The sequence below is a fragment of the Ahaetulla prasina genome, chromosome 2 (assembly GCF_028640845.1).
Source record: "Ahaetulla prasina isolate Xishuangbanna chromosome 2, ASM2864084v1, whole genome shotgun sequence".
Classification (NCBI taxonomy): Eukaryota; Metazoa; Chordata; class Lepidosauria; order Squamata; family Colubridae; genus Ahaetulla; species Ahaetulla prasina.
Window position 1 is genome coordinate 113,336,029 of NC_080540.1, and position 8,996 is coordinate 113,345,024.

Genomic DNA, 8,996 nt, shown 5'->3' on the forward strand with positions numbered 1-8,996 from the left:
GGAGCGAACTGATTCACTCCAATGATCAGGTCAGCCCACCCATCCCTGCGCTTTACTTACCTTTATCTTCTCAGCTGATTGGCGCAACAGAGCGGATTGCCACGCCTCAACTGTATTACTTCCAAGTGGTAACACAGAATGTTACCATTTGTAAAACTGCACACGCACACGAAGCGCATGATCACCAAACTGGTTATTAAACTGGCAGCATCCCACCACTGGATAGCTCATAAGATAAGATCACAGGCTGTGACTATAATCAAACAATACCCACACTTCATTGGTTTTTTTTTTTAATAAGGAAAATGTTTGTGGAAAATATGGCACAACAATACAATCTGATAAATCCAAGAGAGCAGCTACAACCATCACTGCCATCAAAACCTAATTTGAATGTGGAGATGAGAAGTGGATTAATTAAATGCTAAAAATAAAGGTATATACATGTCACTACTAGCACATAATGGGGACTGTGTTCTTCCATGCATAATCCACTGAAAATTAACAAAGTTAAGAAAATACAGAGCCAAAGACATTAAAGCTGGCAAATTGCTTCCTTCCTCCATAATTCTTACACTGCAGGATCTCCAAGTTGCTCACTATAAAAAGCAGAAAAAGGAGAATGATTAGCAGTTCATTAATATACTGTGTTTGAACATGGAAAAGAGATGATAACATTTTCAGAATGAATGACCGTGGCAATAGCTGCATCAAATCCTTAACAGCATTCTGTGCGCCTTTGGCATTGAATCATGCCGGCCACATGACCACAGAGACGTCTTTGGACAGCGCTGGCTCTTCGGCTTTGAAACAGAGATGAGCACCGCCCCCTAGAGTCGGGAACGACTAGCACGTATATGCGAGGGGAACCTTTTACCTTTACCCTTAATCCTTCTAATCAATCTTTCTACAAAATACAGGACATCTGGACTACTTTTTGTACTTATATTTGTTATTATTATTACTGTTATTATTCCCTTTAATGAGTAGTCTCCTTAATGTATTAAGACCCTGTTAAGAACCTGAGGGCTTTCCTGTTTGTTTAATGGTTTGTTTTTGGTAATACATTCTAACTTCCATCAACCAATGAGGCTCAGCTGGGAGAGAATAAAAAGGAAGACTAATAGGGAAACATCTGAAGCTACCACTTATTTCCTCCCCTCCAAACCCTTGACCACATGTTTGATTACTAAGGGTATTTTTTACTATATATTGCTGATTCACAGTGACATAATTGTATGGTCTTTGATGCTATGGACAGATATAATATTCCTGTACTATTCACAGCCAAAATGAAAAGAGTTCAAAGGGTTGAACAACAACAAGATTCAGTGGTAAGAAAAGGTCCTGCATTTAGGCACAAAAAACCAAATGTGTAGGTATAGAACAAGGGACACGTGTCTCAGCAGTAGCATCTAGATATCCTGGTCGTTCATCACTTAAGTATGAATCAACAGTGTGCTGCAGCTGCCAAAAAAAGCCAACATAGTTCTAGGCTGCATCAACAGAGGGATAGCATCAAGATCACGGGAAGGGATAGTACCGCTGTATACTGCACTGGTAAGAGCACATTTGGAATACTGCATCAAATTCTAGTCACCATAATTCAAAAAATATGCTGAGGCCCTAGAAAGAGTGCAGAGAAGAGCAACAAAAATGTTACGGGTCTGGAGGCTAAATCATATGATGAAAATCTAAGGGAACTACTGGTAGATAGATTTAGCCTAATGAAGAGAAGGCTCAGAGGAGACTTCATAATAGTTTTCCAGCACTTGAAAATCTCTCACAGGGAAGACAGTGTCAAATTATTTTCCTGAGCACCTGAGGGCTGGACAGGAAGCAATGGATGGAAGCTTGTCAGAGTGATTCAACTTGGAAATAAGGAGAAATTTCCTAACAATGAGAACAATTAATCAATGGAACAGCTTCTCTTCCAGAGCTCTGAATGCTCCATCACTGGCGGTTTTGAAGAAAACATCGGACAACTATTTGTCTGGAATGATATAAGTCTCCTCCTTGGGCAGGAGAGTGGACTAGAAGACTTCTAAGGTCCTTTCCGGTCCTATGATTCTATGATTAAGAATAAATGACTATAGATAAGGTTTTGTTGATCCTCCCTGATGTGTTGAAATACTACTCTGTTTTAACTAAACTGCAATTTGGAAGTTAAATTCAATTTTTAAGATGTAATTCGGTAGCATTCTTAATGTTTTTAACAAAAAACACTTACCTCTACTCACATAAATTTGTGTGTATGAAATGTGGCAGCATTTTTAACAGTTTCAAACAATAGAATAGAATAGAATAGAATAGAATAAAATAGAATAGAATTTTTATTGGCCAAGTGTGATTGGACACACAAGGAATTTGTCTTGGTGCATATGCTCTCAGTGTACATAGAAGAAAAGATACCTTCATCAAGGTACAACACTTACAACACGTAATGATAGTCATAGGGTACAAATTTAACACTTAATGATACACTCAATGATAGTCATAAGTCATTAATTTGAACATCAGTTCAAATAAATATATTTCTGAGAGATTCTAACATGGGTTTCAGTAAGTCAAAAGGAAAAAATATTGCAACACCACTATATGGAGAGTCATGCTAGTTTACCAGAATAAAAATCCTTAACTATACCTGTTTTCAACACAAATCTAAGCAAGGCCAAGATCCAAAACTGCATAGACATAATCAAGTTGACTATAGAAGAAAAGGAAACAAGACAGATGTTTATATCTCAGTTCTAACAAAACCACTCTTTCATTTTATGAATATCTATACATTCTCTGCAGGTCAGTTTAGGCAGAATTCCCTAAGGGTTTTTTTCGCCTTCAAACAACACTTGGTCTTAAAGTTCATCAAAACGTTTGTTTGTTTGTTTGTTTATCAAATTTATATTCCATTCATCTCAAGGTGAAGTATCCCAGAAAAAGAGCTCCACAGTGCACAATTGTTGTTCCTAGACTTACACTGCTATCTTCTGGTAGTTATAAATGGTAGTTTCAAAAGCAATTCAACTTGCACAGAATTTTCAGTACCTAGTGCAGAATGATAATATTCACTAAGACTCATTTTATTTGTTTGAGTTCTTCTCCACAAGTTTCTCTGTGCTGCATTATCTTTCTTGACTCAAAGAATTACTGGTTGAGTAAGGATTCCTGTAGTGCTTGATTTTTTAGAATAGAATTCTTTATTGGCCAAGTGTGATTGGACACACAAGGAATTTGTCTTAGATGGATAAAAATAATCTTCAGGGTGGAAAAATCAAATTTATCTTGAATCCTCTACTACTAGAAGACAGGAACACTTTTCTGCATCTTTAAGTTGATTAGGTACAGCATATATATTAAGCTTGTCAGATGTATTTTAATTATAAAAAGAATGGTATTATTTTAATGCACACTACAGAGGGATTGTTTTCAAAACTTGCAAACTCTACTTGGTTAACAAATATTTTATCTCTGTCTGTTTGGTTAGTATTATGCAGATGGTGATAAATTAATTACGAATGCCTAAAATTTTAAATAAACAGGGAACTCAAATTTATTTATTTACAAAATGTAGGTACTGTCCATTTCACTCTCAGATTAGCAGTTTTGTATTTATTTCTACATTTCTAGAAAAAAGAAATCTAATTTCTAGAATTCTACTTGTGGAAGTTAGCAAAGAAACAATCTATTTTCAGAAAATGAAATATTATGTGTAACAACATAATATTAAATAATTTATTTTTAGGGCTCCTATTAGGTGTCAACTTGCAGAACATTGAAGCTGCCAAAAGAGCCAACATAATTTTTGGCTGCATCAATATCATGGGAAGCAATAGTGCTCCCAGTTCTAGTCACCACATTTTAAAAAAGATCCTGAGGTGAGCCTTAGAAAGAGTGCAGAGAAGAGCAACAAAGAGGATTATAAGGAGTCTGGATGCTAAATCATATGATGAACATCTAAAGGATAGGTTGAGCCTAATGAAAAGAAGGCTCAGGGGAGACTTGATAACAATCTTCCAGAAGAGCTATCACAGAGAAGAGGGTGTCAATTTATTCTCTTGAGAATTTATACACTGGTATAAATTGTTGGCTTACTCACTGTTCTGTCCCCTTCGGCTCCGTCTGAATGATGGCTTAATTAGCTGGCTCTTATCAGCTCTGGCAGCAAAAGAATCAACGTCTGCCAAGAGCCCTCGTTAGCTGCCAAGACACTGGTGAGTCACAACCTTCAGCTCTAGTCAATCAGTGGATTTGCCTGATACAAAGAAACACACCAGCTCTTGCTGCCTTTTATATCCTGTGGGGTGAGGCTCCATGACTCAGCACTTCCTAGGCCTGCCCCTCCCCTGCTTCTGTTGTTTCCTTCTCTCCTGCCTACGAAATCTAGGATTCAGCCAAGCCTGATTGCTGTCAGCTGGGTCTGCAGGCATGGCCTAGGGGGGGGGAAGAGTCGGGGGAAGGAGGCCTCGTTATCTCTTTCACCTGGCCTGCTTCTGGTTCCTGGAGCTGATCCAAGGAGGCCGGTCCTCCTGAGGTAAGTCCTGATGGCCCTTCCCCCTCATTGTCCAAGTCACTTTCTGGCAGCAGGCCCGGCTCTGAGTCACTTTCTGGCAGCAGGCCCGGCTCCAAGGCACTTTCAGGCATGGGGCCAGGTTTGCGGGCAGGAGCCACAACACTCACAATTATGCATCTTTACAGTGCTACCATATTTTTAGAACTATAAGACGCACTCCCCCCCCAAAAAAAGTGGGTGGAAATGTCTGTGCATCTTATACAGTGAATGTTGCCAAAGCCCCGCCCACCCCCCGGCCCCTGCCCTTTGACCTCTGCCTCCTAGCAATTTGCTTCCTTACAGCAAACAGCAAACAGCCTGGTCAGCTTCAGCACAGCCTGGTTTAGTACAAGCAGCTGATTGGTGGTTGGATCTGCCACTGAATACCACTGATCAGATGTTCCAGGCTGCAGGGATCACCACTGCCCATCGCCGCCACCACCACCCATCACCGGCACCACCTATCGCTGCCTCCGTGTATCCCATTTTCGGCCTCCACACACCCCATTTTTTGCCTCTGCACATCCCGTTTTTGAAACATTCCAGGCAGTGGGGATAGGCGGCCACAGTGGTGATCCCCACTGCCTGGAACAGGCCAAAAATGGGACAAACAGAGGGTGAAAATGGGGTGTATGGAGACGACGATAGGTGGCAGTAGCAATGGGCGGCAACAGCAGCGATGGATGGCAGTGATACCTGAGCCCAGAATAGCTAATTGGTGGTATTCTAGGAGGCAGAACCAACCACCAATCAGCTGCTTGGTGGCTAAATCAGGCTGTGCTGATGCTGATCAGGCTGTTTGCTGTTTGCTGCCTGGAAGCAAATTGCTGGGAGGCAATTTTCTTTTCTTGTTTTCCTCCCCCAAAGCTAGGTGCATCTTATAGTCCAGAACATCTTATAGTCTGAAAAATACAGCATTTAATTTAAAATTATATAAATGTTATAGACTCATGATGGCGAACCTATGGCACGGGTGCCACAGATGGCACGCCGAACCATATCTGTGGGCACGTGAGCATTGCCCTAGCTTAGCTCCAGCATGCATGCGTGCGCCATCCAGCTGATTCTTGGGCCTTCCGGGCTCACCGGAAGTCAGGAAACAGGCCATTTCCAGTCTCTGGAGGGCTTCCGGGGGGGGGGGAGGCCATTTTTACCCTCCCCAGGCTCCTAGAAAGATTCTGGAGCCTGGGGAGGGGAAAAAACGGGTCTACCTGGGCCCACTGTGCCATCATGTGCCAAAAACGGGAGGGAGCGGGGGGGGAGGCAAATTGAATTATGGGTGTGGACACACGCGCGCGCAACCCCTCCATGCTCCCCCCACTTTTGGCACCCGACGGCAAAAAGGTTAGCCATCACTGTTATAGAATATTATAAATAGTTGACTATTTGAGTTTAACATTACCTGCTTTATATCCCATCTTTAATTCATTATCATTTTGTAGCAACATAAATACAAGGTGGACCTTGAAGAAAGAGGGAAAAAAGGGAGAAAAAGTTGCTAAAAATAAACAAACAAAAATCCAAGCGAAAGTCAAGTATCAAATTCCTTTCTGTTTATCAGCTTCTGCATCTAGAGGGCCAGCTGCTGAGAAAGCATTGAACTTTATCTTCCTGGTTTCTTTTAGGTATTAGCTTCAGAAAGTGATTCAGTTCCCTTAGGCTGAAATGAGCTTGTCAAAGTTCTGAATTGGACTCGTATATTGAGAGTGAATTCATTTAATTGTAAAGTTGATTTAATTTAGATAATAATGAATCTAAGCTAGTCAGTTTAGTTTGCAAGGAAACATAAGCTAAAACTAAACATTATTCAATGGCTTGGTGGAAAAAAGGGGCGGGCTAGAAGAGAAAATAAAATCTTGCTGCATAGAAAAATCTTACACAAGAAACTTGAATTAATCTTGTGTATTCACTATAAACAAAGGTTTTGATGTATTGATGGATCAATCATTGATATATATTTTAAGGATAAATAGAAAAAAATACTTTATGTGCAACTTTAAAAACTACCAGAAATCTAAAATAGACAAAAATTCTATGGATTTTACTGCTGTGTGCATATTTCATGGGTTTCACATGAGCAACTTGATTTATGAGTCACTTTAATCAAAGTGCTTGGATTTATGCCATTTTAGTCCAACTGACAGCCAAATACTATATAACTGCTGGCCTATGTGTAAATCTGATTTGCTCTTGCCAAAAGCCTTATACTAAAACCACTAACTGTATTACAAAATCAGTAGGCACCAGCTTTTTCTCACAACAGAGCCTGAATTGTATTAGGTCACACTGGGCATATGTTGGACACCAGAAGAACAACAAACTCTTTCTTTCTCCATATTTCACAATGAAACCACATTGCGAATAAAAGGTATTACAAAAAAGAAGAAAGCATAAAATGCAGCAGTTACATCACCAACCAATAACAAACATGAGTTTTACATTATATTGGTACTAAAATTCTGCTCTGCTCTGGCTCCCAGTTGCCTACTAGACACAATTTAATATGTTGGTGTGAGTTCTTTCTATCTTTTGTATTAGTTTTGCAAGCCATCTTGACACCAATATTCCCTATCCCATTTTTAAAATCCTTTTTAGTTCTGATTTTACCACATATCAGTTTGGGTAAGGAACACAGAATGCTTTCTGTCAAATTATCTTGTCAATCTTTTCCCAGAAGCTGTATAACCAATTGTTTCTTCTCGGAGTTTTTCTCTATTTGATTTATTAATTTTCTCATACAAATTAAATTGTGCAGATGTGCTTCCTCTGTCACACAGCTGACTGGAATCAACTTCACAAGTGAAGAGGGAGAAACTCTCAAGGTAATACTCATGTAGGATACAAAGCAAGAAAGAAAAACAGCTCCTATTGAGGGAACTAGTTTAACCTAGATACAGTTAAAATAAAATAAAATGTTAAAGTTAGCCTTGGTGAAGGAGCATTATGCAGATTTTAGGATAAGCAGTCAGTAATCTGAGCTGTTAAAAGGTATTAGGATAGCAATCTAAAGGAATGTGAGCTTGAAAATCAATGACATAGAATTTTATTTTGATTATTGTGATTGTTGTATTATCAAACAAAGAAATCTCAGCTTATAGTTTCAGAAATCTGAAATAAAACCGTTTTCATTTCTGTAATGTTCAGACAGAACATTTCTCAGAAAATATGGGGTCAGAGTTCAATAATATTTAATATAAAATAGAATGAACATAATATTTATATTTTATATCAATTAAATATGCATTTCATAAATAATAAGAATATGTGTTTTATAAATATAAATAATATCATCAGTAGGAACATCCCCTTACAATTTACATGACTGCTTGATGGCAGATCTGAGATCCCACAACAGTGGTTGTAGTTGATGGCAGAATTCACTTTATTATTAATTATAATATGGAATACTTGAAATTGCATTCACAGCAACTTTCTTTTTGCTATTCAACATCTTTTGGTTATCTCCTTTCTTTTGTAAGAAAATTTCATAATTGTTCATCTCCTAGGCTCATCCCAGCTTCTACCTTCAGAAAGGAACCAAATCAGGAAATTCTTGTTATGCCATAGTTAATCTACAGCATTTAAAATTTCAGAAAAGAATTATGTCTTGGCTTCACAGTCCTTATCCAGAATTTTTTTCATGGCAACTACTTTGATTTTGTGAGAAATTGCTCTGCAAATTCATGCATGCACCATAAAGGAAGATGGATGATATACTAGGGTGGGACAAAAACTGAATGATCTTTGTCACTTGTCAATTGCTTAGCTGAAAAGGTCATTGACTGACTCATGAAGTCTTTTGAGTTCCAAGAGTGAACAGCAATAAAAAATAATCACAAATTCATTTCAGGCTGCTTTCAAAGAACTGGGTGGATAGAAACCATAGCAGTGTAGAAGTGCTTTGTGTGTGAAGTGTATATGCTATTGCCAAAAAAATATGCTCATTTTTTCCTGTAAATAAATTAATAAATATAACCTTATTTATATTTTTCCCCAAATATTAAATAACAACATTTAAATAACAAACAAAAAAACCTGTTAAGAAAATGGGAATAAAACAAAACAAAAAAATGAAAATGAAAATGAAGGTAGAAACTACAAGGAATCAGGCCGTAATGAAAAGCTTTAGCAAAACTTACTAACTACCATTGTTGAGTTCCTTCTGGAACAAGCAAATAATCTAACAAAGAATGGATTATTCCAATTTTAGGGATAAGCATTTGTTTAGAAACTTTAGGAGCTGATCTGCCATTTAGTTTGATTTATTTAGCTTCTAAATAATATTTAAGTTAGAAGTTCTTGAACAGCTAGGAATCCATGGAATAGATTCAATAGTAATTTCCTTTCATTACAATAGCTGATCAAATTCTAAGTGGAATAGAAGTTAGACTTTCTTCAAAGGAATTTTTAAAAAAAATGTGAATAAGGGTGGATGGGAATAGTTTGA

At 38.2% G+C, this 8,996-nt stretch overlaps 1 long non-coding RNA gene across 1 annotated transcript; it reads right to left on the reverse strand.

The window, feature by feature from the left end:
- Positions 1–413: 413 nt before the first annotated feature.
- Positions 414–4,229, reverse strand: LOC131190958 (uncharacterized). The gene is made up of 3 exons (XR_009153379.1): positions 4,097–4,229; positions 2,645–2,707; positions 414–599 (listed from the first exon to the last, which is right to left on the reverse strand). It is a non-coding gene; the product is annotated as an uncharacterized LOC131190958 (long non-coding RNA).
- Positions 4,230–8,996: the final 4,767 nt, after the last annotated feature.